Genomic DNA, 26449 nt, shown 5'->3' with positions numbered 1-26449 from the left:
TGGGGTGTCATTTTACATATACCCATGCTGGGTGAGAGAAATATCTTGGCAAAAGACAACTTTCCCCCTTTTTTTTATACAAAGTTGGCATTTGACCAAGATATTTATCTCACCCAGCATGGGTATATGTAAAAAGACACCCCAAAACACATTCCTCAACTTCTCCTGAGTACGGAGATACCAGATGTGTGACACTTTTTTGCAGCCTAGGTGGGCAAAGGGGCCCACATTCCAAAGAGCACCTTTCGGATTTCACAGGTCATTTTTTACTGAATTTGATTTCAAACTCCTTACCACACATTTGGGCCCCTAGAATGCCAGGGCAGTATAACTACCCCACAAGTGACCCCATTTTGGAAAGAAGAGACCCCAAGGTATTCGCTGATGTGCATAGTGAGTTCATGGAAGTTTTATTTTTTGTCACAAGTTAGTGGAATATGAGACTTTGTATGGAAAAAAAAAATAAAAAGAAAAATCACATTTTCCACTAACTTGTGACAAAAAATAAAAAATTCGAGGAACTCACCATGCCCGTCACGGAATACCGTTGGGGTGTCTTCTTTCCAAAATGGGGTCACTTGTGGGGTAGTTATACTGCCCTGGCATTCTAGGGGCCCAAATGTGTGGTAAGGAGTTTGAATCAAATTCTGTAAAAATGACCTGTAAAATCCGAAAGGTGCTCTTTGGAATATGGGCCCCTTTGCCCACCTAGGCTGCAAAAAAGTGTCACACATCTGGTATCTCCGTACTCAGGAGAAGTTGGGGAATGTGTTTTGGGGTGTCTTTTTACATATACCCATGCTGGGTGAGATAAATATCTTGGTCAAATGCCAACTTTGTATAAAAAAAATGGGAAAGGTTGTCTTTTGCCAAGATATTTCTCTCACCCAGCATGGTATATGTAAAAATGACACCCCAAAACACATTCCCACCTTCTCCTGAGTACGGAGATACCAGATGTGTGACACTTTTTTGCAGCCTAGGTGGGCAAAGGGGCCCATATTCCAAAGAGCACCTTTCGGATTTCACAGGTCATTTTTTACTGAATTTGATTTCAAACTCCTTACCACACATTTGGGCCCCTAGAATGCCAGGGCAGTATAACTACCCCACAAGTGACCCCATTTTGGAAAGAAGAGACCCCAAGGTATTCGCTGATGGGCATAGTGAGTTCATAGAACGTTTTATTTTTTGTCACAAGTTAGTGGAATATGAGACTTTTTAAGAAAAAAAAATAAAAAAAAAAAATCATCATTTTCCGCTAACTTGTGACAAAAATAAAAAATCTATGAACTCACTATGCCCATCAGCGAATACCTTAGGGTGTGTACTTTCCGAAATGGGGTCATTTGTGGGGTGTTTGTACTGTCTGGCATTGTAGAACCTCAGGAAACATGACAGGTGCTCAGAAAGTCAGAGCTGCTTCAAAGAAGCGGAAAATTCACATTTTTGTACCATAGTTTGTAAACGCTATAACTTTTACCCAAACATTTTTTTTTTTACCCAAACATTTTTTTTTTATCAAAGACATGTAGAACAATAAATTTAGAGCAAAATTTATATATGGATGTCGTTTTTTTTTACAAAATTTTACAACTGAAAGTGAAAAATGTCATTTTTTGCAAAAAAATCGTTAAATTTCGATTAATAACAAAAAAAGTAAAAATGTCAGCAGCAATGAAATACCACCAAATGATGCTCTATTAGTGAGAAGAAAAGGAGGTAAAATTCATTTGGGTGGTAAGTTGCATGACCGAGCAATAAACGGTGAAAGTAGTGTAGGTCAGAAGTGTAAAAAGTGGCCTGGTCTTTCAGGGTGTTTAAGCACTGGGGGCTGAGGTGGTTAAAAGAAGGCAAGAACATTAAAGCCACGCACTGTGAAAACTACCAAACAGCTCAAACCCTCAATCGTCTGACCCGAAGGTTTTTGCCAAATACATTAGACCACGAGGTCTAGAAATGTACAATTAGGAGTAAAATTTAGGAACCCTAGCAAAACAGTCTCTTGATTTCAATTCATCACAGATCACTAAATATACACATTCTCCATCTTCTTACAATAACAATGTTTCTTAAGTAAAATCTAAACATTTTGAATAGGGATTTTGTAGATTTTCTTTCCCAAAAATGTCAAACCCTCAGGCAACATCTTAACGCTTTGTCAGGGTGGACAAGTACACTGAGGTCCCAGGCTCAAAAATTTAAATTCATCCAAGATCTGTGGCGTTCTGGTCTCCAAATGAAGGTGTTGATTCAAATCCCCTTTCTGACAAAGTGCTTTCTCTCTTAGAAGCTGTCAATTGTATCTGGAAAAACAAAAACAAGCACGCTTCTCGAATCCTGGACAACCGCTTTATAAGCAAGCATCATCGCGACCACGAAGGGACTCGAACCCTCAATCTTCTGATCCGAAGTCAGACGCCTTATCCATTAGGCCACGCGGTCAAAAGGCAGAATCCATGGCTAAAAATGAAAAGATCCCAGAAATCAACCGATTTACATTGAACTAAAGTCAAAGGAGAAAATTATTTCAATGAATCAGTCAAATATTACCAATTATACACATTCTCTATTGTTTAATCACAGAACAATGTTTCTTAAATGAAATTTAAAATTTTTCGAAAATGTGACGTTGTAGATTTGCTTCCCGAATTTTTTTTAAACGCTCTTGAAGGTGCTGCTGAGTTTGTCAGGATGGCCGAGTGGTCTAAGGCGCCAGACTCAAGAGTTAATCTCTTCCGTGTATGGGGTCTGGTCTCCAAATAGAGGCGTGGGTTCAAATCCCACTTCTGACAGTGTGCTTTTTTTTTTCCTTTCTCCTTAGATGGGTGTCCTGCTTGGCAAAATGAGATTTGGGTTTAAAACACACCCTTGATGGCAAGTTTTTGGCTTTAGCTACCTAAATAATATAACAAATTGGCGTTTCATGGTTAAAAATTTCTGTCAACCTTAAAAGAAGGCAAGAACATTAAAGCCACGCACTGTGAAAACTACCAAACAGCTCAAACCCTCAATCGTCTGACCCGAAGGTTTTTGCCAAATACATTAGACCACGAGGTCTAGAAATGTACAATTAGGAGTAAAATTTAGGAACCCTAGCAAAACAGTCCCTTGATTTCAATTCATCACAGATCACTAAATATACACATTCTCCATCTTCTTACAATGACAATGTTTCTTAAGTAAAATCTAAACATTTTGAATAGGGATTTTGTAGATTTTCTTTCCCAAAAATGTCAAACCCTCAGGCAACATCTTAACGCTTTGTCAGGGTGGACAAGTACACTGAGGTCCCAGGCTCAAAAATTTAATTCATCCAATATCTGTGGCATTCTGGTCTCCAAATGAAGGTGTTGATTTAAATCCCCTTTCTGACAAAGTGCTTTCTCTCTTAAAAGCTGTCAATTGTATCTGGAAAAACAAAAACAAGCACGCTTCTTGAATCCTGGACAACCGCTTTATAAGCAAGCATCATCGCGACCACGAAGGGACTCGAACCCTCAATCTTCTGATCCAAAGTCAGACGCCTTATCCATTAGGCCACGCGGTCAAAAGGCAGAATCCATGGCTAAAAATGAAAAGATCCCAGAAATCAACCGATTTACATTGAACTAAAGTCAAAGGAGAAAATTATTTCAATGAATCAGTCAAATATTACCAATTATACACATTCTCTATTGTTTAATCACAGAACAATGTTTCTTAAATGAAATTTAAAATTTTTCGAAAATGTGACGTTGTAGATTTGCTTTCCGAATTTTTTTTAAACGCTCTTGAAGGTGATGCTGAGTTTGTCAGGATGGCCCAGTGGTCTAAGGCGCCAGACTCAAGAGTTAATCTCTTCCGTGTATGGGGTGTTCTGGTCTCCAAATGGAGGCGTGGGTTCAAATCCCACTTCTGACAGTGTGCTTCTTTTTTTCCTTTCTCCTTAGATGGGTGTCCTGCTTGGCAAAATGAGATTTGGGTTTAAAACACACCCTTGATGGCAAGTTTTTGGATTTAGCTACCCAAATAATATAACAAATTGGCGTTTCATGGTTAAAAAATTCTGTCAACCTTAAAAGAAGGCAAGAACATTAAAGCCACGCACTGTGAAAACTACCAAACAGCTCAAACCCTCAATCGTCTGACCCGAAGGTTTTTGCCAAATACATTAGACCACGAGGTCTAGAAATGTACAATTAGGAGTAAAATTTAGGAACCCTAGCAAAACAGTCCCTTGATTTCAATTCATCACAGATCACTAAATATACACATTCTCCATCTTCTTACAATAACAATGTTTCTTAAGTAAAATCTATACATTTTGAATAGGGATTTTGTAGATTTTCTTTCCCAAAAATGTCAAACCCTCAGGCAACATCTTAACGCTTTGTCAGGGTGGACAAGTACACTGAGGTCCCAGGCTCAAAAATTTAAATTCATCCAATATCTGTGGCATTCTGGTCTCCAAATAAAGGTGTTGATTCAAATCCCCTTTCTGACAAAGTGCTTTCTCTCTTAGAAGCTGTCAATTGTATCTGGAAAAACAAAAACAAGCATGCTTCTCTAATCCTAGACAACCGCTTTATAAGCAAGCATCATCGCGACCACGAAGGGACTCGAACCCTCAATCTTCTGATCCGAAGTCAGACGCCTTATCCATTAGGCCACGCGGTCAAAAGGCAGAATCCATGGCTAAAAATGAAAAGATCCCAGAAATCAACCGATTTACATTGAACTAAAGTCAAAGGAGAAAATTATTTCAATGAATCAGTCAAATATTACCAATTATACACATTCTCTATTGTTTAATCACAGAACAATGTTTCTTAAATGAAATTTAAAATTTTTCGAAAATGTGACGTTGTAGATTTGCTTCCCGAATTTTTTTTAAACACTCTTGAAGGTGCTGGTGAGTTTGTCAGGATGGCCGAGTGGTCTAAGGCGCCAGACTCAAGAGTTAATCTCTTCCGTGTATGGGGTGTTCTGGTCTCCAAATGGAGGCGTGGGTTCAAATCCCACTTCTGACAGTGGGCTTCTTTTTTTCCTTTCTCCTTAGATGGGTTTCCTGCTTGGCAAAATGAGATTTGGGTTTAAAACACACCTTTGATGGCAAGTTTTTGGCTTTAGCTACCTAAATAATATAACAAATTGGCGTTTCATGGTTAAAAATTTCTGTCAACCTTAAAAGAAGGCAAGAACATTAAAGCCACGCACTGTGAAAACTACCAAACAGCTCAAACCCTCAATCGTCTGACCCGAAGGTTTTTGCCAAATACATTAGACCACGAGGTCTAGAAATGTACAATTAGGAGTAAAATTTAGGAACCCTAGCAAAACAGTCCCTTGATTTCAATTCATCACAGATCACTAAATATACACATTCTCCATCTTCTTACAATAACAATGTTTCTTAAGTAAAATCTAAACATTTTGAATAGGGATTTTGTAGATTTTCTTTCCCAAAAATGTCAAACCCTCAGGCAACATCTTAACGCTTTGTCAGGGTGGACAAGTACACTGAGGTCCCAGGCTCAAAAATTTAAATTCATCCAATATCTGTGGCATTCTGGTCTCCAAATGAAGGTGTTGATTCAAATCCCCTTTCTGACAAAGTGCTTTCTCTCTTAGAAGCTGTCAATTGTATCTGGAAAAACAAAAACAAGCATGCTTCTTGAATCCTGGACAACCGCTTTATAAGCAAGCATCATCGCGACCACGAAGGGACTCGAACCCTCAATCTTCTGATCCGAAGTCAGACGCCTTATCCATTAGGCCATGCGGTCAAAAGTCAGAATCCATGGCTAAAAATGAAAAGATCCCAGAAATCAACCGATTTACATTGAACTAAAGTCAAAGGAGAAAATTATTTCAATGAATCAGTCAAATATTACCAATTATACACATTCTCTATTGTTTAATCACAGAACAATGTTTCTTAAATGAAATTTAAAATTTTTCGAAAATGTGACGTTGTAGATTTGCTTTCCGAATTTTTTTTAAACGCTCTTGAAGGTGATGTTGAGTTTGTCAGGATGGCCGAGTGGTCTAAGGCGCCAGACTCAAGAGTTAATCTTTTCCGTGTATGGGGTGTTCTGGTCTCCAAATGGAGGCGTGGGTTCAAATCCCACTTCTGACAGTGGGCTTCTTTTTTTCCTTTCTCCTTAGATGGGTGTCCTGCTTGGCAAAATGAGATTTGGGTTTAAAACACACCCTTGACGGCAAGTTTTTGGCTTTAGCTACCTAAATAATATAACAAATTGGCGTTTCATGGTTAAAAATTTCTGTCAACCTTAAAAGAAGGCAAGAACATTAAAGCCACGCACTGTGAAAACTACCAAACAGCTCAAACCCTCAATCGTCTGACCCGAAGGTTTTTGCCAAATACATTAGACCACGAGGTCTAGAAATGTACAATTAGGAGTAAAATTTAGGAACCCTAGCAAAACAGTCCCTTGATTTCAATTCATCACAGATCACTAAATATACACATTCTCCATCTTCTTACAATAACAATGTTTCTTAAGTAAAATCTAAACATTTTGAATAGGGATTTTGTCGATTTTCTTTCCCAAAAATGTCAAACCCTCAGGCAACATCTTAACGTTTTGTCAGGGTGGACAAGTACACTGAGATCCCAGGCTCAAAAATTTAAATTCATCCAATATCTGTGGCATTCTAGTCTCCAAATAAAGGTGTTGATTCAAATCCCCTTTCTGACAAAGTGCTTTCTCTCTTAGAAGCTGTCAATTGTATCTGGAAAAACAAAAACAACCACGCTTCTCGAATCCTGGACTACCGCTTTATAAGCAAGCATCATCGCGACCACAAAGGGACTCAAACCCTCAATCTTCTGATCCGAAGTCAGACGCCTTATCCATTAGGCCACGCGGTCAAAAGGCAGGAACCACGGCTAAAAATGAAAAGATCCCAGAAATCAACCGATTTACATTGAACTAAAGTCAAAGGAGAAAATTATTTCAATGAATCAGTCAAATATTACCAATTATACACATTCTCTATTGTTTAATCACAGAACAATGTTTCTTAAATGAAATGTAAAATTTTTTGAAAATGTGACTTTGTAGATTTGCTTCCCGATTCTTTTTTTAAACGCTCTTGAAGGTGCTGTGGAGTTTGTCAGGGTGGCCGAGTGGTCTAAGGTGCCAGACTCAAGAGTTAATCTCTTCCGTGTATGGGGTGTTCTGGTCTCCAAATGGAGGCGTGGGCTCAAATCTCACTTCTGACAGTGTGCTTCTTTTTTTCCTTTCTCCTTAGATGGGTGTCCTGCTTGGCAAAATGAGATTTGGGTTTAAAACACACCCTTGACAGCAAGTTTTTGGCTTTAGCTACCTAAATAATATAACAAATTGGCGTTTCATGGTTAAAAATTTCTGTCAACTTTAAAAGAAGTCAAGAACATTAAAGCCACGCACTGTGAAAACTACCAAACAGCTTAAACCCTCAATCGTCTGACCCAAAGGTTTTTGCCAAATACATTAGACCACGAGGTCTAGAAATGTACAATTAGGAGTAAAATTTAGGAACCCTAGCAAAACAATCTTTTGATTTCAATTCATCACAGATCACTAAATATACACATTCTCCATCTTCTTACAATACATAGTAACATAGTAACATAGTAACATAGTACATAAGGCCGAAAAAAGACATTTGTCCATCCAGTTCGGCCTGTTATCCAGCAAGTTGATCCAGGGGAAGGCAAAAACCCTGTGAGGTAGAAGCCAATTTTCTCCACTTTAGGGGAATAAAAAATTCCTTCCCGACTCCAATCATGCAGTCAGAATAACTCCCTGGATTAACGACCCCTCTCTAGTAGCTATAGCCTGTAATATTATTACGCTCCAGAAATATATCCAGGCCCCTCTTAAATTCCTTTATTGTACTCACCATCACCACCTCCTCAGGCAGAGAGTTCCATAGTCTCACTGCTCTTACCGTAAAGAATCCTTTTCTATGTTTGTGTACAAACCTTCTTTCCTCCAGACGCAGAGGATGTCCCCTCGTCACAGTCACAGTCCTGGGGATAAATAGCTGATGGGATAGATCTCTGTACTGACCCCTGATATATTTATACATATTAATTAGATCTCCCCTCAGTCGTCTTTTTTCTAAAGTGAATAACCCTAATTTTGATAATCTTTCAGGGTACTGTAGTTGCCCCATTCCAGTTATTACTTTAGTTGCCCTCCTCTGAACCTTCTCCAGCTCTGCTATGTCTGCCTTGTTTACAGGAGCCCAGAACTGTACACAGTACTCCATGTGTGGTCTGACTAGCGATTTGTAAAGTGGTAGGACTATGTTCATATCACGGGAATCTATGCCCCTTCTGATGCAACCCATTATCTTGTTGGCCTTGGCAGCAGCTGCCTGACACTGGTTTTTGCTGCTTAGTTTGCTGTTTATTAAAATTCCTAGATCCTTTTCCATGTCAGTGTTACCGAGTGTTTTACCATTTAGTATGTACGGGTGACTTGCATTTTTCCTTCCCATGTGCATAACTTTACATTTATCAGTGTTAAACCTCATCTGCCACTTATCTGCCCAAGCCTCCAATCTATCCAGATCCCTCTGTAGTAGTATACTGTCCTCTTCAGTGTAAATTACTTTACACAGTTTAGTGTCATCTGCGAAAATTGATACTTTACTATGCAAGCCTTCTACAAGATCATTAATAAATATATTAAAGAGAATAGGGCCCAATACTGACCCCTGAGGTACTCCACTAGTGACAGTGACCCAATCTGAGTGTGTACCGTTAATAACCACCCTCTGTTTTCTATCACTCAGCCAGTTACTTACCCACACACAGATGTTTTCTCCCAGTCCGAGCATTCTCATTTTATATACTAACCTTTTATGTGGTACAGTGTCAAATGCTTTGGAGAAGTCCAGATATACGACATCCATTGATTCGCCGCTGTCAAGTCTAGAACTTACCTCCTCATAGAAACTGATTAAATTAGTCTGACATGACCGATCCCTCACGAAGCCATGCTGATATGGCGTTATTTGCTTATTTCCGTTGAGATGCTCTAATATAGCATCTCTCAGAAAACCTTCAAACAGTTTACCCACAACAGATGTTAAACTTACCGGCCTATAGTTTCCAGGCTCTGTTTTTGGCCCCTTTTTGAATATTGGCACCACATATGCCACGCGCCAATCCTGTGGGACATTCCCTGTCAGTATAGAGTCTGCAAATATCAGAAATAAGGGTCTGGCTATGACATTACTTAATTCCTTTAGGATACGGGGGTGTATGTCATCCGGTCCTGGCGATTTGTCTATTTTAATCTTTTTAAGTCGCTGATGTACTTCTTCCTGGGTCAGACAGGACACTTTTAATGGGGAATTTATTTTTGCATTCTGCATGTCATCTGACAATTTATTTTCCTCAGTGAATACATTGGAGAAAAAAATATTTAACAGCTTTGCTTTCTCCTCGTCGCTCTCTGCGACTCCCCCCTCATTACTCTTTAAAGGGCGGACACCTTCAGATTTATACTTTTTAACATTTATATAATTGAAGAACATTTTAGGGTTAGTTTTACTCTCTTTGGCAATTAATCTCTCGGTCTCTAGTTTGGCCGCTTTTATTTGTTTTTTACATGTTCTATTTTTTTCCTTATAGTTTTTCAGTGCTTTCGTGCTACCCTCCTGTTTTAGTGTTTTATATGCTTTCTTTTTGTCATTTATTGCTTTCTTTACAGTTCTATTTATCCACATTGGTTTCTTTTTGTTCCTTAACCTTTTATTCCCATACGGTATGTACCTCTCACAATGAGATTTTAGGATGTTTTTAAAGATATCCCATTTTGTGTCTGTATTTGTGAGGACTTTGTCCCAGTTAGTTTGGCCTATGGCCTCTCTTAGTTGGCTAAATTTAGCTTTTTTGAAGTTTGGTATTTTTGTTCCTCCCTGTAGAAACGCTCTTTTGAATGATAATTGGAAGGTTATTACTTTATGGTCACTATTTCCCAGGTGTCCCCCAACCTGCACGTCTGTTGTTCTGTCAGGTCTATTGGTTAATACTAAGTCTAGTATGGCCGTCCCTCTAGTCGGGTCCTGAACCAGTTGGGAGAGGTAATTGTCTTTGGTTATTGCCAAGAACCTGTTTCCCTTATGAGATATACAAGTTTCAGTTTCCCAGTCTATATCTGGGTAGTTGAAGTCCCCCATAATAACCACCTCATTATGATTTGCCGCCTCGTCTATCTGGTTTAGTAGTAGATTTTCTGTGGACTCTGGAATATTAGGTGGTTTATAGTAAACTCCTATTAGTAATTTATTGTTGTTTTTAGCTCCATGTATCTCTACCCACAGTGACTCTACATGTTCATGTCCCTCACTTATATCTTCTCGGACTGTGGGCTTTAGACAGGACTTTATATAAAGGCAGACCCCTCCCCCTCTCCGGTTTTGACGATCCTTTCTAAACAGACTGTAACCTTGTACATTAACTGCCCAGTCATAGCTATCATCCAGCCATGTCTCAGTTATTCCCACTATGTCATAGTCCTCCTCACACATCACTAACTCCAGTTCACCAGTTTTATTAGTCAGGCTTCTGGCATTAGTATACATACATTTGAGAGGTTTATGTATATTTTTTACCCTACACCTTTCCTTCTGAACTGTTCTAGTCCCTCCTTCCATTCCTCCCCCAGTCCCACTACCTTGCCCCCGGTCTCTATCTGCAATATCTTCCCCTCCTATAACGCAATTACCCTCCCCCCCAGTCCCTAGTTTAAACACTCCTCCAACCTTCTAGCCATCTTTCTCCCCAGCACAGCTGCCCCTTCCCCATTGAGGTGCAGCCCGTCCCTAAGATAGAGCTTGTAGCCGACAGAGAAGTCGGCCCAGTTCTCCAGGAACCCAAACCCCTCCTTCCTACACCAGTTCTTGAGCCACTTGTTAATCTCCCTAATCTCCCATTGCCTTTCTTGTGTGGCTCGTGGTACAGGCAGTATTTCGGAAAATACTACCTTTGAGGTCCTTGCCCTCAGCTTTTGACCTAAATCCCTGAAATCATTTTTAAGGACTCTCCACCTACCTCTAACTTTGTCATTGGTTCCGATATGGACCATGACCGCTGGATCGTCTCCAGCCCCTCCCAGTAATCTGTCAACCCGATCCGCGATGTGTCGAACTCTAGCGCCAGGAAGACAGCACACTGTTCGGCGATCACGGTCTTTGTGACAGATTTCCCTATCTGTTCCCCTAATAATGGAGTCTCCCACTACCAGCACCTGTCTGGCCTGCCCTGCTCTCCTGGTTCCCTGCTTACTGGAGCTGACATTCCCCTGACTGGCAGAGGAAGTGTCTGGCTGCAGCAGTGCCGTCCCCGGACTGACATCCCCCTCATCTGACAAACGTGCAAACTTGTTGGGGTGTGTCAGATCAGGGCTAGCCTCCCTGGCACTCTTCCCTCTACCCCGCTTTCTAACTTTTACCCAGCTAGCTACCTCACTTTCCTCAGCCTCCTCTCTGTCACCCTCCCCCTCATCTACCCCAAAGAGTGCTTGCTCGGTGAGAAGCAAACTCTTTTGCAAATTATCAATGCCTCTCAGTGTTGCAACTTGCCCATTTAGAGACTCGATCTGCGATTCCAAACGGGTAATTTGCTCACATCTAGAACAAAGATATACACCCTTGAACTCCTGTTCCAGGACTGCATACATCATGCAAGATGTGCACTGGACTGCGTTGTAAATTGTGCAACACATACTAAATGGGGATTCCTACAGTAAAAAAGTAAAACAGTTTAAATGAATTAGATTTAGACCCTGTCTGCTGTAGTCGAAGGACCACGTAAAATTAAGCCAACAACACACAGGAAATTATATCCAACCTTAGTCTCCAAACTCCTTTTCTTAAACTCCTTGTTTTTTAACTGCACTTAATAAGAAGCCACTTAGTAGAGCAAGCCTCAGGAAGAGCAGGCTCTGAAGAGTGTAAGTGGGTCAATTTATAGCACCTGGGCACTCGCCTTAATTAAGCAGAGAAAAAAAAAAAAAAAAGGGATTTTAAATAGCAGTACTAGAATACAAACACTTAACTTGCAATGATCTCTGCTGCAATCCACACTCAGCCACCTGCAATCACTCCCACAAAACCACACACAGCTCTAGAACTCCTTGTTTTTTAACTCCACTTAATAAGAAGCCACTTAGTAGAGCAAGCCTCGATTAAGTAAAATTGAAACATTTTGAATAGGGATTTTGTAGATTTGCTTTCCCAAAAAGTCAAACCCTCAGGCAACATCTAAATGCTTTGTTAGGGTGGACAAGTACGCTGAGGTCCCAGGCTCAAAAATTTAAATTCATCCAGGATCTGTGGCGTTCTGGTCTCCAAATGAAGGTGTTGATTCAAATCCCCTTTCTGACAGAGTGCTTTCTCTCTTAGAAGCTGTCAATTGTATCTGGAAAAACAAAAACAACCACGCTTCTCGAAACCTGGACAAACGCTTTATACGCGACCACGAAGGGACTCGAAACCTCAATCTTCTGATCCGAAGTCAGACGCCTTATCCATTAGGCCACGCTGTCAAAAGGCAGGAACCATGGCTGAAAATGAAAAGATCCCAGAAATCAACCGATTTACATTAAACTAAAGTCAAAGGAGAAAATTATTTCAATGAATCAGTCAAATATTACCAATTATACACATTCTCTATTGTTTAATCACAGAACAATGTTTCTTAAATGAAATTTAAATTTTTTTAAAAATGTGACGTTGTAGATTTGCTTTCCGATTTTTTTTTAAACTCTCTTGAAGGTGCTGCAGAGTTTGTCAGGATGGCCGAGTGGTCTAAGGCACCAGACTCAAGAGTTAATCTCTTCCGTGTATGGGGTGTTCTGGTCTCCAAATGGAGGTGTGGGTTCAAATCCCACTTCTGACAGTGTGCTTCTATTTTTCCTTTCTCCTTAGATGGGTGTCCTGCTTGGTAAAATGAGATTTGGGTTTAAAACACACCCTTGACGGCAAGTTTTTGGCTTTAGCTACCTAAATAATATAACAAATTAGCGTTTCATGGTTAAAAATTTCTGTCAACATTAAAAGAAGGCAAGAACATTAAAGCCACGCACTGTGAAAACTACCAAACAGCTCAAACCCTCAATCGTCTGACCCGAAGGTTTTTGCCAAATACATTAGACCACGAGGTCTAGAAATGTACAATTAGGAGTAAAATTTAGGAACCCTAGCAAAACAGTCTCTTGATTTCAATTCATCACAGATCACTAAATATACACATTCTCCATCTTCTTACAATGACAATGTTTCTTAACCACTTTCCATCCGCCCATAGGATATAAACGTCCTATGGGTGGACCTCTATTTCTGAAAGCACATTTTAAAATGTCCTTTCAGAAATAGCAGCTGCACGCTAATCATGCAGCTGCTGATCGTTTTGCCCGCTGTCAGTGACAGCAGGGCAACCCAGAGAGGAGGCAGGGACAGTGCCCAGGTGTCCCTGCCTTCTGGATTGCTGCAGACACAGCGCTCACAGAGTGACCGCCACGACCGGAGAGTGCAGGGGCTGTGTGAGGTTTCTCAGAGACCTCGATCAGCCCTACTTTGAGGCTGTACAGCGCTGGATTGCTGCTGTACAGCCTCTCTAGGGGTGCATTTCTTCTGTAACTGGGGCTACTATGTCAGCCCCAGTTACAGGAGAAATCAACAGTGAAAAAAAATAAAAAAAAGTGAAGTAAATGTCCCCCAGAGGTCTTGTATGACCTTATGGGGGACGAAAAGTGTAAAATAAAATAAAAAAAATAAAGGGTTGAAAAAATAAAATAAAAAAAAGTTTCACATGTAAAAAAAAAAAGTCCCCAAGTAAGGAATATATATATTTTTTTTTAAATAGAAAAAATAAAATTAAATATACATATTTGGTATTGCCGCGTCCGTAAAAAACAGCTCTATAAAAATATCACATGACCTAACCCCTCGGGTGAACACCGTAAAAAAAAAAAAAAAACCTTCTTCCGATTCTAGGACTCAAAGATATTCGCGGTACAGAGCGTGTGAGCTCCCGCGATCTTTTGAGCTACTCCCGCGAGATTTTAACTTGCTTGGTTCGAGGATAGCAACGAGACACGCCGACAAACACTCGGAGCTCCCCACCAAGCGATCGGGAGACATCAGGACTATACGTTGAGAAGGAGGTAAGCCAAATACCGATAAAGATCCTGCTTATATATTGGCAAATGGAAATTTAAAGAAAGACTCCAGGCACAGTGATATATGAACTCACTGAATAATATAGGAGTTTATTGCGATTTTATAACGAGTGCAACGTGCGCGCCTGAAGTGACATTTTACCCTCTATCCGTGGATATAGCTACAGAGGAAATTCCTGTATGCAGTTCTAATTGCAAATCTGAAATGGTGGCATATTCAATATAGGCTGCGCCAATACAATTATCTGAACAGCAAACCTTTAATGCTACCATATGCTATTTCTGATTGTTTTAATGTTTTAGAGATTTTATGTGTTTATGTATAGTGCTTGTATACCGGTAAATACATTTTCTGCATACTTCAATATGAGACCAAATGCGTGAGTGCTCGCTCATCTTTCTTATATTTATTATCCACTATCAGAGCGTTGGGTGTTCCCCTTTATTTGAGCTTGCAGCACCAGACCATAGCTAATTACGAGTGAGCCACCTCAGCTTATTGTAAAAACTCAATATCTATTACCGTGATTCTGCAATTTACAGAAACACCCCACATGTGGTGGTAAACTGCTGTATGGACACACGCAGAAGGGCACAGAAAAAAAGGAGAGTTGTATGGATTTTGGAAGGCAGATTTTGCTGGACTGGTTTTTAGACACCATGTCCCATCACAAGTCCCCCACAATAGAAACTCCCATAAAGTGACCCCATTTTTAAAACTACGGGATAAGGTGACAGTTTAATTCATACAATGTTTTTTTTTTTAAAAATTGTTTATTTTATTGATTTTTTTATCAATGAAAAAATAGTACAGGTACATTGTCTCATTGCACAATCGTAAGAGGCAATACAGGTACATTACTATGTTGCATAACGTCAATACCAACAAATGTACATTAGTATACAAAACATACATTTTGCATCTGAGGCCAATAAACGCACTAAGGGCTGAAACCACAAAAGGACATAAGACAATTACAATGACACGACACATGGGGGAAATTAGAGGAAGGGGGAAAAATAATAATCTAACTGGTAATCAAAGGTCTTTTATTGTAAGTGATCAAAAGCGTCATCCCATGTTTGCCAGATCTTTGTAAATCTATCGACTGAGTTAGTAATACATGCAGTTAAGTATTCCATTTTCCTAACTTCTCTTACACTATGTATAAGGTCCATTCGGGTAGGCGCGTCTGTCCTCAACCAAAACCTCGCAATTAGGCGTCTGGCCGCCGTTAACACCTGAAGGACTAGTAGGAGGAATTGTTTTTTTAATGACATTTTTGGCATATTCAATAAGTAAAAAAAAGGTGTAAAAGGAAAACGAATTGCGAGGAGTTGAAAAAAGACAGACCCCACCATTCTCCAAAAGGGCACAATCACAGGACATTCCCAGAAAATGTGAAGGTGGGTCCCCTCACCTATCATACACCTCCAACATCTATCAGAGATATCTTGGCTAAAGTGTTTTAATAGCTGTGGGGTATGATACCAAAACATAAGCACTTTATATGTGTTTTCCCTATATGTGATACATGAGGACGACTTCGCTGCTCGTTCCCATATCTGTTTCCATTCTGCATACGTTATAGGATGGCCTAGAATTACTTCCCATTTAGACATGTAGGAGTGAGTGACAGAGGAGGATGATAGGATAAGATAAATGTCTGAAATGAGACCCTTCGTTGTAACAGTCAATTTACAAAGTTTCTCAAACGGCGTGGGGGTTGACACCTTCGTTGAGTGAAAGAGGTCCGAAAAAAAATGGCAAATCTGCAGATATTGATACCCAGAGGACTCCGGCAATTGATGCAAGGATCGTACCTCGTCAAATGAGAAAAAGCCCAGAGTCCTATAGTCTACAACATCCGCAAATCTGAACAACTTCCTGGGAAACCATGTTTTAAGAAAAGCTGTGCTCATTCCCAACTTAAATAGTGGGTTATACAGAAAGGAGACCATAGAAGATTTTTCCGATGCAAGTGAAAACAGTCTGTTACATCTCGACCATATGTTACATGTAAAAGACATAGGGCCCAGTAGCTCAGGTCTAAGTGAGGGTTGTAGAGAGTACCAAATGAGTGAGTTCGGATGTACAGGGGCTATCCACAACTTCTCTATTTCCATCCATCTGGAGTACGCGTACATATTGGACCAGGCTGGCAGTCTTCTAAGGTGTGTAGCCCAGTAATATTTTTTAATATTTGGAACTGCTAATCCACCTTGAGTTTTGGGTGACATTAAAATTGAGCAAGCTATACGATGCCTCTTTCCATTCCAGATGAACCTGAATATGGATGATTGAAAATCACGCAGCTCCTTCTCAGGGACAGGAATTTGGAGAGTTTCAAACAAATACAGTAATTTAGGCAAAATATTCATCTTAACTGAAGCTATACGGCCCAAAAGGGAAATGGGAAAAGGCATCCATTTAATCAATAAGGCCTTGAGTTCTCGAACATAGATGGAAAATTTTGAGCGTACAACGAGGAATAAGTAGGGGTTAAGTTGACCCCCAAGTACCTCAAGGACGTTTCCGTCCATTGAAAATTAAAGCTGGATTTTAAGGTGGTCAAAATATCAGGGGCTAGGTTAAGAGGGAGAGCCTCAGTTTTTGTGGTATTAATTTTATAACCGGACAACCTACCATAAGTCTCTAGTAATTTAAAGAGGTTGGGAAGCGAAATATGTAAGTCAGTTAATGTTAGCAGGATATCATCTGCGAATAGTGAAAGTTTGAATTCTACTGCATTCACTTTAATCCCATGAATATCAGGATGAGACCTAATGGCCGCCGCTAGGGGTTCTATGCATAGAACGAAGAGCAGGGGGGACAGTGGACATCCCTGTCGCGTACCATTTTTTATAGGAAAAGGCAAAGAATGAGCATGCTTCATTTTCACTATCGCTGTGGGTTGGGCATATAGAACATGGAGGGCTGTAAGGAAAGGGCCTTTCAGACCGAAGGCCTCCATGGTAGAGAACATAAAAGGCCACCCTAAGCGATCAAACGCTTTCTCTGCGTCAAGACTTAGCAACAACGCCGAGTCTCTGCGTTTATTTGTGATATCAATTAAGTCAATGGTGCGCCTTGTATTATCTCCGCCCTGTCGGTTTCGAACAAAGCCCACTTGATCTTTATGGATCAGTTGGGGTAGCCAGTCTGAAAGTCGGTTAGCCAGAGTTTTCGTGAAAATTTTCAGATCCGAATTAAGAAGTGCAATGGGCCTATAATTTCCACATTCTAGGGGATCTTTACCCGGTTTAGGTATTAAAGTTATATAGGAGTGTGACATTGAAGTGGGTATTGGTGACCCTTGTAGGAAGGAGTTGAACAACAGCGTCATATGTGGCAAAAGAATATCAGAAAATGTTGCGTAATAGATGTATGGTAGACCATCTGGCCCAGGGGCTTTATTATTGGGCAGCTGTTTCAGTACTTCCTGTAGTTCCTCCACAGTAATGGGAGCGTTTAATGATGCAAGAGCTTCTCCTGACAACTGAGGAAGATCACACTTAGAAAGAAAGGAATCCAGGAGGAGTCTACTGCGCCCTGGGTCAGATGGGAGTTGTTGAGGGATAGAGTAAAGTGCCTTATAATAATCTTGAAATAAGTTGGAAATGACCTCTGGGTCATACACTATTGCCCCAACCCCTCGCCTCATTGCAGTCGGAGTGTTTATAGTGCCAGAGTCCCGAAGCTGTCGAGCCAGAAGGGTATGCGGTTTATTTCCCCACATATAAAATCTTTGACGCGAATATAGTAATTTTTTCTCAGTTTTATAAAACAACAATTCCTTCAATCTAGCACGCAGGGTTATAATGCGCCTAAGCAGAGGCCGCGAGCAACGGGACTCTAGCATCTTTTCTAAATCCTTCAGCTGTGAGGTGATATTGTGTTGTTGCATAGTACGGTCTTTTTCAGTCGAGACCCCATAGCTATACATGTACCTCTAAAGACTGCCTTGTGGGCTTCCCATATCATAGATATAGGGGGTCCTGAGGATTGATTTAAGGTGAAGTATTCTGTAAGGCCCTCACGTAACTCCTGCCTAAGCGGCAGCTGGTGTAGGAAGGATTCATTAAGGCGCCAATGACATACTCTAGGGTAGTAACCTGATGTTTTAATGTTAATTGACACTGGAGCATGGTCCGACCAGGAAATTGGTCCTATGTCGGCATCTGCAAGCATCCTTAAAATTGGGATATTACCAAAAAAGTAATCTATACGGGAATGTGTATTATGTGGATGTGAGAAGAAAGAAAACGTTTTTGCAGTGGGATAGTTAATTCTCCAGAGGTCATATAATTCGAATTTTCTAATAAGCCGCCTAAAAAGACGTGAGTTTCGACACTGATCCCTAGTAGGCGGTCTATTCTGAAGGGTTAATGTATCTAGGCGCTAGGAGAAGGAGAGATTAAAGTCTCCTCCTACTAGCAATGCAGCTGGGAGCAACTTCGATAATTTCAAAAACACCTTATTAAGAAAAGGGATTTGAGCAGTATTCGGAGCGTATAAATTGCACAGTACGTGAGGGCTACCATTGAGTGTGACTTTCAGTATAATATACCTGCCAGCTGGATCAATAATAGCATCTTCCACCTGTAAAGGGCAATCAGCAGACATGAGAATGGCAACACCTGCTCTCTTTCTCCCAGAGGAAGCAGAATATATATGAGGGAATAAATATTGCGCAAACTTGAAAGAGCCCTGGTGATCAAAGTGGGTCTCCTGAAGAAAGACTATGTCAGCTTTCTGAGACTTGCACTCAGTAAGTGCCAGGCGTCTCTTCACATTAGAGTTAAGACCTTTTACATTAAGCGAGACATATTTAATCATTTTCAAGGCATGGAATATATGTACTTGCTATGTGGCTGCTATGGATCCTTCTCAAGGACACTGTCACAGATGAAAACACCTTAAGGCATTCAGTCGATTGTGATTTGGGTTCTGGAGACCTGAGTATAAGAAACAATAAAAAGAGACACAAAAGGGAAGGGGGGGAGACACAAGACCATACAAACATAAAGAATACACCATTTAGTATCAGAACATTGGGTGTTGCCACCCAGATACAGATCAGTGAGCAGCAACTAGTGATATTAATATCAGTAAACTGCCGCCCCTCCAGCCCAACCAACAGAAGCTGGGGGGGGGAGGGCGAAACTACTGGTCTGCTTATTGGAAGCATGACTGGACTGGCACAGGATGGGCCAGGTTTCAAAGCTTATTAGAACATGAAATAACCAGAGAATTGAACAATAAACCAATTCTACTAACATAGGATCTTAACAGAGAACCATAAGGCCGTCGCCTCCTGGCGAATAAGAATAGTAGGAGATACAAATTAAGCTAATGAAGTCCATGCAGCAATCATGGGGGTTCATCTTGTGGCTCACGTAGAGGGGTCCCTCCAGCGGGGGAAGATCTTCTTCTCTTTTGTCTGGCAGGTTGCCAAATTGGACCCAGGGCAGGCTGTGGATCCGGTAGTTCCCAGTCCGTGATGGATGGAATCTCAATGCCCAAAGCAGCACAAAAATCAGGGAGGTCTGAATGCTGACGCAAGATGGAGGATCTGCCATTTTTCGTGACTATTAATGCAAACGGGAACCCCCATCTATAAGGGATCTTCTTTTCCTTCAGCAGTTGCAATAAAGGCTGTAATACTCTTCTTTTTTGGAGTGTGCACCAAGATAAGTCCTGATATAAATGAACAGAAGCGCCATGGAAATCAATGGAGCGTGCTTCCCTGGCTTTGGACATAATGCTTTCCTTCACCTGGAAATCATGTACGCAGCAAATTACGTCTCTGGGCTGCGTGGATGAGGACTTAGGCCGCAGCGCTCTATGAGCTCGATCAAGCTTGATAAACTGGGGTGGCTGTGTGCCTAATAAAGCATTAAAAAGTTCCGATAATATTTCCTGCAGATTTTCTTCCGCATTAGCTTCAGGCAAACCCCGTACACGGATGTTATTTCTGCGCCCTCTGTTATCTAGGTCTTCCAGATGACGTGCATTGTCCCTGATAACTTGGGATTGAGAAGCAATAACAGATTGTAAATGTGCCACACTTCTACGGGTGTCATCATGGTCTATTTCAATAGTGTCCATGCGGTCTGCTAAGTGCTTCAGATCTTGCCTTAAAGATGAGATTTCCGATTTACAGGCATTTCTGACTTCTGAGACCAGCATTTTAAAATCATCCTTAGTAGGCAAATGTTGTAATGTCTGCTGAAGTATTGTAGGGCCCTGGGACGGTTGCAGAAGATCTCCCTCTCCCTCGTCCTCATATTCACTTCCCTGCTCCCAAGTAACAGCTTCTCCCCCCTCTCTTCTTCTATGATGCTGCTGGTTAGGGGGATCTTCAGAGGATTCGGCCCAATCTCGCCGCCTCTGGGACGGAGTGGCCATTTGTTTGGCTTGTTTAGCTGCCGATTTTGGCGGCATAATGGCGGCTGTGCCTCCTGCTAGATGTAGCCCCTCTCCTGCCCCTGTGGGATTTAGCTGTGTCCCTACAGCGTTAGCGGGTAGGAAAGTCCTTGCTAGTGGGGACAGGGAGGAGGTAGGAAGCCGTAAGGCTGAATTACTGCTCGTACCTGTCGGCGGCTGTGCGCTCGTCTCTTCACCCTCACACGCGCCGGAGGCCTGAGATGGAAGCAGGCCGCAACCGGACGGAACCGCGCGGAGTGGACGGCTGAGGTAGGAATCGAGCGTCTTATTCCCCCAGGCGGATGATCGGGACGAGGTGGAGGGCTTGCCCAACAATTTTTTCCCCATGTGCTGCGATGGCGCGGTAGGAGAGTCTCCTTTAGCAGCTAATGGCGGCGGAGCTCTGTCTTCATGCGGCCATTCCTGACGACGTCCAGGCCACGCCCCCAATTCATACAATGTTGAGCTACATATGATTTTTAATCTATGTTACACTTTTTTGAGGAAAGGTAATAAACAAATGGCTGTTCTGGCACAGTTTTTATTTTTTGTTTTTTACAATGTTCATCTGACAGGTTAGAGCAAGTTGTTACAGACATGACATGGAGGCAAATGGCCCCTTTCAGACTTAATAGCTAAACCATATTAATTAATAAAATAATGACATGACACCTTGTATTGGAATAAAAATTGCTGCAATGCTTTATTAAGGGTAAATAAATTAATAAATAATTAAAACTTCAAATTCATTAAATAACCATTAAAAATTCCAATAATTACCAAAATCCACTCAGCAAAAGTTGAGTGATACAGCCCCTCTAATAAAGCAAAGCATCATAAAGCATAAGAATAGGGAGGGAGGGCGGGGCGACAATCCGGTCTTGATAAAACTGGTCCAGAAGCGCCGCCGAAATCCTCTTTTTAAGGACCCTACTTTCCCGCCGCTGGCATCCACACCAATCAGCTGTCCAGAAATCTCCCCCAGCAACCAGCTGTACCAATCAGAGAGGATCAATGCTTGACATCCAAGACTCAGGTGAGACCGGCTAAAACCAGCTGATTCTGACAGGACTTAACCCATTCATGAAAACCTGAAATAAAAGAGCGGGAAAGCAAGAAAAAGGGGGAGGGAGAGAAAAACTAGCAAAACCATACTAAAATACACATATTAATGGTGTCATTGCCCCCATGTGTCCCCCAAGCGAAACTCTCTGGGGGGCCTGAACAATCTAAAATATGTGTACTTTTTTTTTTGTTTGTTTTAGTTTTACATAATAAAGCATTTTTGTAAAAAAAAATTATTTTTGTGTCTCCATTTTCTGAATGCAATATTTTTTTTATTTTTCTGCCAATCGTCTTGTGCAGGGGCTCAAGAGTTGACATTTTGTTATTGGTACCATTTTTAACCCCTTAAGGACATAGGACGTACCGGTACGCCCTATTTCCCGAGTCCTTAAGGACCAAGGACGTACCGGTACGTCCTAACTTTTAAATCGGGATTCAGGCGCCCGAGGGGTTAAACGGAACGGGATTTCGGCTGAAATCCTTCAGCCGGCATCCTGTGACAACGCCAGGGGGGGTGATGTGACCCCCCCGTGTCGGCGATCGCAGCAAACCGCAGGTCAATTCAGACCTGCGGTTTGCTGCGCTTTTTGCAGTTTCTGATGCCCGCGGTCCCTGACCGCGGGGATCAGAAACTTTAGAGTGGCTATAATCTATATTTTCTACCCCCCCCTGCACCCCTGCATGATTTGATGCCGGCGGGTGGTGCGGGGGGGTGTCGCATGCGGTGGGGGCGTTGCGGGAGGCGGGCGGTGCGGCAGGCGGGATCGCGATCCCCCGCCCGCCTCCCATGAATGATCGTTGGCTTCTAGTGGTTATACCAGGGTGCCAGCACATTGCTGGCACCCTGGTATAAACGGCTGACATCTGTGCAGATGTCAGCCGTTTAACCCTTTCCATACCGCGGTCCGTACGGACCACTGTATGGAAAAAGTTAACTGTCATCGGTCAGGGAGCTCACTCCCTCTCCATCGGGGGGCTGCTGTGCCTTTGCAGCCCCCCGATGGAGAGGGAGAGAGCCCCCAGAGAGCCCCCCTCAGCCCCGTGCTTACCCTTCCCCGTCTGCGAAGTTCTGAGCAGACGGGGAGGGTTCCCATGGCAACAGGACGCCTGCTCAGGCGTCCTGCTGTCCATGGTGCTGAACAGATCTATGCTGAAAGCATAGATCTGTTCAGTGTAAGTAAAATACAGTACAGAACAATATATATTGTACTGTACTGTATTATACAGACATCAGACCCACTGGATCTTCAAGAACCAAGCGGGTCTGGGTCAAAAAAATGTAAAAAAAAGTGAAAAAAGTTAAGATAAAAAAAAACACATTTATCACTGAATAAAAATTAAAAAAATAAAATAAACTACACATATTAGGTATCGCCGCGTCCGTAACGACCTGATCTATAAAATGGTCATGTTACTTTCCCCGCACGGTGAACGCCATAAAAATAAAAAAATAAAAACTATGAGAACTATGAGAAAATTGAAATTTTGCCCACCTTACTTCCCAAAAAAGGTAATAAAAGTGATCAAAAAAGTCGCATGTACACCAAAATAGTACCAATCAAACCGTCATCTCATCCCGCAAAAAATGAGACCCTAGTCAAGATAATCGCCCAAAAGCTGAAAAAACTATGGCTCTTAGACTATGGAAACACTAAAACATGATTTTTTTTGTTTCAAAAATGAAATCATTGTGTAAAACTTACATAAATAAAAAAAAAGTATACATATTAGGTATCGCCGCGTCCGTATCGACCGGCTCTATAAAAATATCACATGACCTAACCCCTCAGATGACCACCGTAAAAAAAATAAAAATAAAAACAGTGTAAAAAAAGCCATTTTTTGCCATTTTACGTCACAAAAAGTGTAATAGCAAGCGATCAAAAAGTCATATGCACCCCAAAATAGTGCCAATCAAACCGTCATCTCATCCCGCAAAAAATGAGACCCTACTCAAGATAATCGCCCAAAAACTGAAAAAACTATGGCTCTTAGACTATGGAGACACTAAAATATTTTTTTGGTTTTAAAAATGAAGTTATTGTATAAAACTTACATAAATAAAAAAAAATGTATACATATTAGGTATCGCCGCGTCCGTGACAACCTGCTCTATAAAATTACCCCATGATCTAACCTGTCAGATGAATGTTGTAAATAACAAAAAAAAAAAACTTGCCAAAAAAGCTATTTCTTGTTACCTTGCTGCACAAAAAGTGTAATATAGAGCAACCAAAAATCATATGTACCCTAAACTAGTACCAACAAAACTGCCACCCTATCCCGTAGTTTCTAAAATGGAGTCACTTTTTTGGAGTTTCCACTCTAGGGGTGCATCAGGGGGGCTTCAAATGGGACATGGTGTCAAAAAAACCAGTCCAGCAAAATCTGCCTTCCAAAAACCGTATGGCATTCCTTTCCTTCTGCGCCCTGCCGTGTGCCTGTACAGCTGTTTACGACCACATATGGGGTGTTTCTGTAAACTACAGAATCAGGGCCATAAATAATGAGTTTTGTTTGGCTGTTAACCCTTGCTTTGTAACTGGAAAAAAAATATTAAAATGGAAAATCTGCCAAAAATTTGAAATTTTGAAATTGTGTCTCTATTTTCCATTAAATCTTGTGCAACACCTAAAGGGTTAACAACGTTTGTAAAATCAGTTTTGAATACCTTGAAGGGTGTAGTTTCTTAGATGGGGTCACTTTTATGGAGTTTCTACTCTAGGGGTGCATCAGGGGGGCTTCAAATGGGACATGGTGTCAAAAAAACAGTCCAGCAAAATCAGCCTTCCAAAAACCAAACGGCGCACCTTTCACTCTACGCCCTACTGTGTGCCCGTACAGTAGTTTACGGCCACATATGGGGTGTTTCTGTAAACAGCAGAGTCAGGGCAATAAAGATACAGTCTTGTTTGGCTGTTAACCCTTGCTTTGTTAGTGGAAAAAATGGGTTAAAATTGAAAATTAGGCAAACAAATGAAATTCTCAAATTTCATCCCCATTTGCCAATAACTCTTGTGCAACACCTAAAGGGTTAACGACGTATGTAAAATCAGTTTTGAATACCTTGAGGGGTGTAGTTTCTTAGATGGGGTCACTTTTAGGGAGTTTCTCCTCTAGGGGTGCATCAGGGGGCTTCAAATGGGACATGGTGTCAAAAAACCAGTCCATAAAAATCAGCCTTCCAAAAACCATACGGCGCACCTTTCACTCTACGCCCCGCTGTGTGGCCGTACAGTAGTTTACGGCCACATATTGGGTGTTTCTGTAAACGGCAGAGTCAGGGCAATAAAGATACAATCTTGTTTGGCTGTTAACCCTTGCTTTGTTAGTGGAAAAAATGGGTTAAAATGAAAAATTAGACAAAAAAATTAAATTCTCAAATTTCCTCCCCATTTGCCAATAACTCTTGTGCAACACCTAAAGGGTTAATAATGTATGCAAAATCAGTTTTGAATACCTTGAGGGGTGTAGTTTCTTAGATGGGGTCATTTTTGGGTGGTTTCTATTATGTAAGCCTCGCAAATCGACTTCAGACCTGAACTGGTCCCTAAAAATTTAGTTTTTGTAAATTTCTGAAAAATTTCAAGATTTGCTTCTAAACTTCTAAGCCTTATAACATCCCCAAAAAATAAAATATCATTCCCAAAACAATTCACACATGAAGTAGACATATGGGGAATGTAAAGTCATCACAATTTTTTGGGGTATTACTATGTATTACAGAAGTAGAGAAACTGAAACTTTGAAATTTGCAAATTTTTCAAAATTTTTGGTAAATTAAGTATTTTTTTTGTGCAAAAAAAATAATTTTTTTGACTTCATTTTACCAGTGTCATGAAGTACAATATGTGACGAAAAAACAATCTCAGAATGGCCTGGATAAGTCAAAGCGTTTTAAAGTTATTAGCACTTAAAGTGACACTGGTCAGATTTCCAAAAAATGGCCTGGTCCTTAAGGTGAAAATGAGCCCGGTCCTTAAGGGGTTAAGGAAAACATATTATTTTTTGGTCATTCAATATTACGCTTTATAGGACAAGGTGACCAAAAATTGTTTGTTATGGCACAGTTTTTTTGGGCTTTTTTTGGTGTTCACCTGTGGGGTTAGGTCATGTGATAATTTTATAGAGCAAGTCGTTACGGACGTGGCAATACCCAATATACTTTTTTTTTACTTAAGTCTTACACAATGAAAGCATTTTTTAAACAAAAAAAATGATGTTTTAGTGTCTCCATATTCTGAGAGCATAGTTGTTTTTTTTTTTTTTTTAGGGGGTTGTCTTATGTAGGGGCTAGTTTTTTGCAGGATGAGGTGAAGGTTTGATTGGTACTATTTTGGGGTGCATATGAATTTTTTATCGCTTGGTCGTACACTTTTGATTTGTAATGTTAGTATTTTTTGGCGCAAATTACGCCATAATTGATAAATGTTCCCCGCTGATCCACAAAACATAGATACTGGCCGTGCACATCCTGCATGCTCCATCCTGCATGTCCTTCCCTATTGTAAAAATGCTTATTATTGTCTGCAAAATGGACAAGAATAGGGCATGTTCTATTTTTCTTGTGGGAACGAAGATACACTGATGAGGACTACAAACGGTTGGCATTTTTTGCAGCCCCGGAGAAATGAATGGGGCTGCATGTTATCTGTAAAAAAATATGGATTAGCCGTGGGCCAAACATACGATTGTGTGCGTGGTGCCTTAACCAAACCCTAGCATACACCATTTTCACCACCAGCTATCTGGACTCACATGACCG

At 41.0% G+C, this 26449-nt stretch overlaps 10 non-coding genes across 10 annotated transcripts; 5 read left to right on the top strand and 5 right to left on the bottom strand.

The window, feature by feature from the left end:
* Nucleotides 1–2372: 2372 nt before the first annotated feature.
* On the bottom strand, nucleotides 2373–2445 carry TRNAR-UCG. Its single transcript has one exon. It is a non-coding gene; the product is annotated as a tRNA-Arg (tRNA).
* A 243-nt stretch (nucleotides 2446–2688) lies between these two features.
* TRNAL-CAA lies at nucleotides 2689–2795 on the top strand. The gene is made up of 2 exons: nucleotides 2689–2726; nucleotides 2750–2795. It is a non-coding gene; the product is annotated as a tRNA-Leu (tRNA).
* A 682-nt stretch (nucleotides 2796–3477) lies between these two features.
* On the bottom strand, nucleotides 3478–3550 carry TRNAQ-UUG. Its single transcript has one exon. It is a non-coding gene; the product is annotated as a tRNA-Gln (tRNA).
* Nucleotides 3551–3793: 243 nt separating this feature from the next.
* Nucleotides 3794–3903, top strand: TRNAL-CAA. Its single transcript has 2 exons — nucleotides 3794–3831; nucleotides 3858–3903. It is a non-coding gene; the product is annotated as a tRNA-Leu (tRNA).
* A 683-nt stretch (nucleotides 3904–4586) lies between these two features.
* Nucleotides 4587–4659, bottom strand: TRNAR-UCG. The gene has a single exon. It is a non-coding gene; the product is annotated as a tRNA-Arg (tRNA).
* Nucleotides 4660–4902: 243 nt separating this feature from the next.
* On the top strand, nucleotides 4903–5012 carry TRNAL-CAA. Its single transcript has 2 exons — nucleotides 4903–4940; nucleotides 4967–5012. It is a non-coding gene; the product is annotated as a tRNA-Leu (tRNA).
* A 683-nt stretch (nucleotides 5013–5695) lies between these two features.
* On the bottom strand, nucleotides 5696–5768 carry TRNAR-UCG. The gene has a single exon. It is a non-coding gene; the product is annotated as a tRNA-Arg (tRNA).
* Nucleotides 5769–6011: 243 nt separating this feature from the next.
* TRNAL-CAA lies at nucleotides 6012–6121 on the top strand. The gene is made up of 2 exons: nucleotides 6012–6049; nucleotides 6076–6121. It is a non-coding gene; the product is annotated as a tRNA-Leu (tRNA).
* A 683-nt stretch (nucleotides 6122–6804) lies between these two features.
* Nucleotides 6805–6877, bottom strand: TRNAR-UCG. The gene has a single exon. It is a non-coding gene; the product is annotated as a tRNA-Arg (tRNA).
* Nucleotides 6878–12797: 5920 nt separating this feature from the next.
* On the top strand, nucleotides 12798–12907 carry TRNAL-CAA. The gene is made up of 2 exons: nucleotides 12798–12835; nucleotides 12862–12907. It is a non-coding gene; the product is annotated as a tRNA-Leu (tRNA).
* The last annotated feature ends 13542 nt before the right edge of the window (nucleotides 12908–26449 follow it).

The sequence above is a fragment of the Bufo bufo genome, chromosome 4 (assembly GCF_905171765.1).
Source record: "Bufo bufo chromosome 4, aBufBuf1.1, whole genome shotgun sequence".
Taxonomy (NCBI): Eukaryota; Metazoa; Chordata; class Amphibia; order Anura; family Bufonidae; genus Bufo; species Bufo bufo.
Note: the sequence above shows the minus strand (reverse complement) of the source record. Positions and strands in the feature narration are given on the sequence as shown.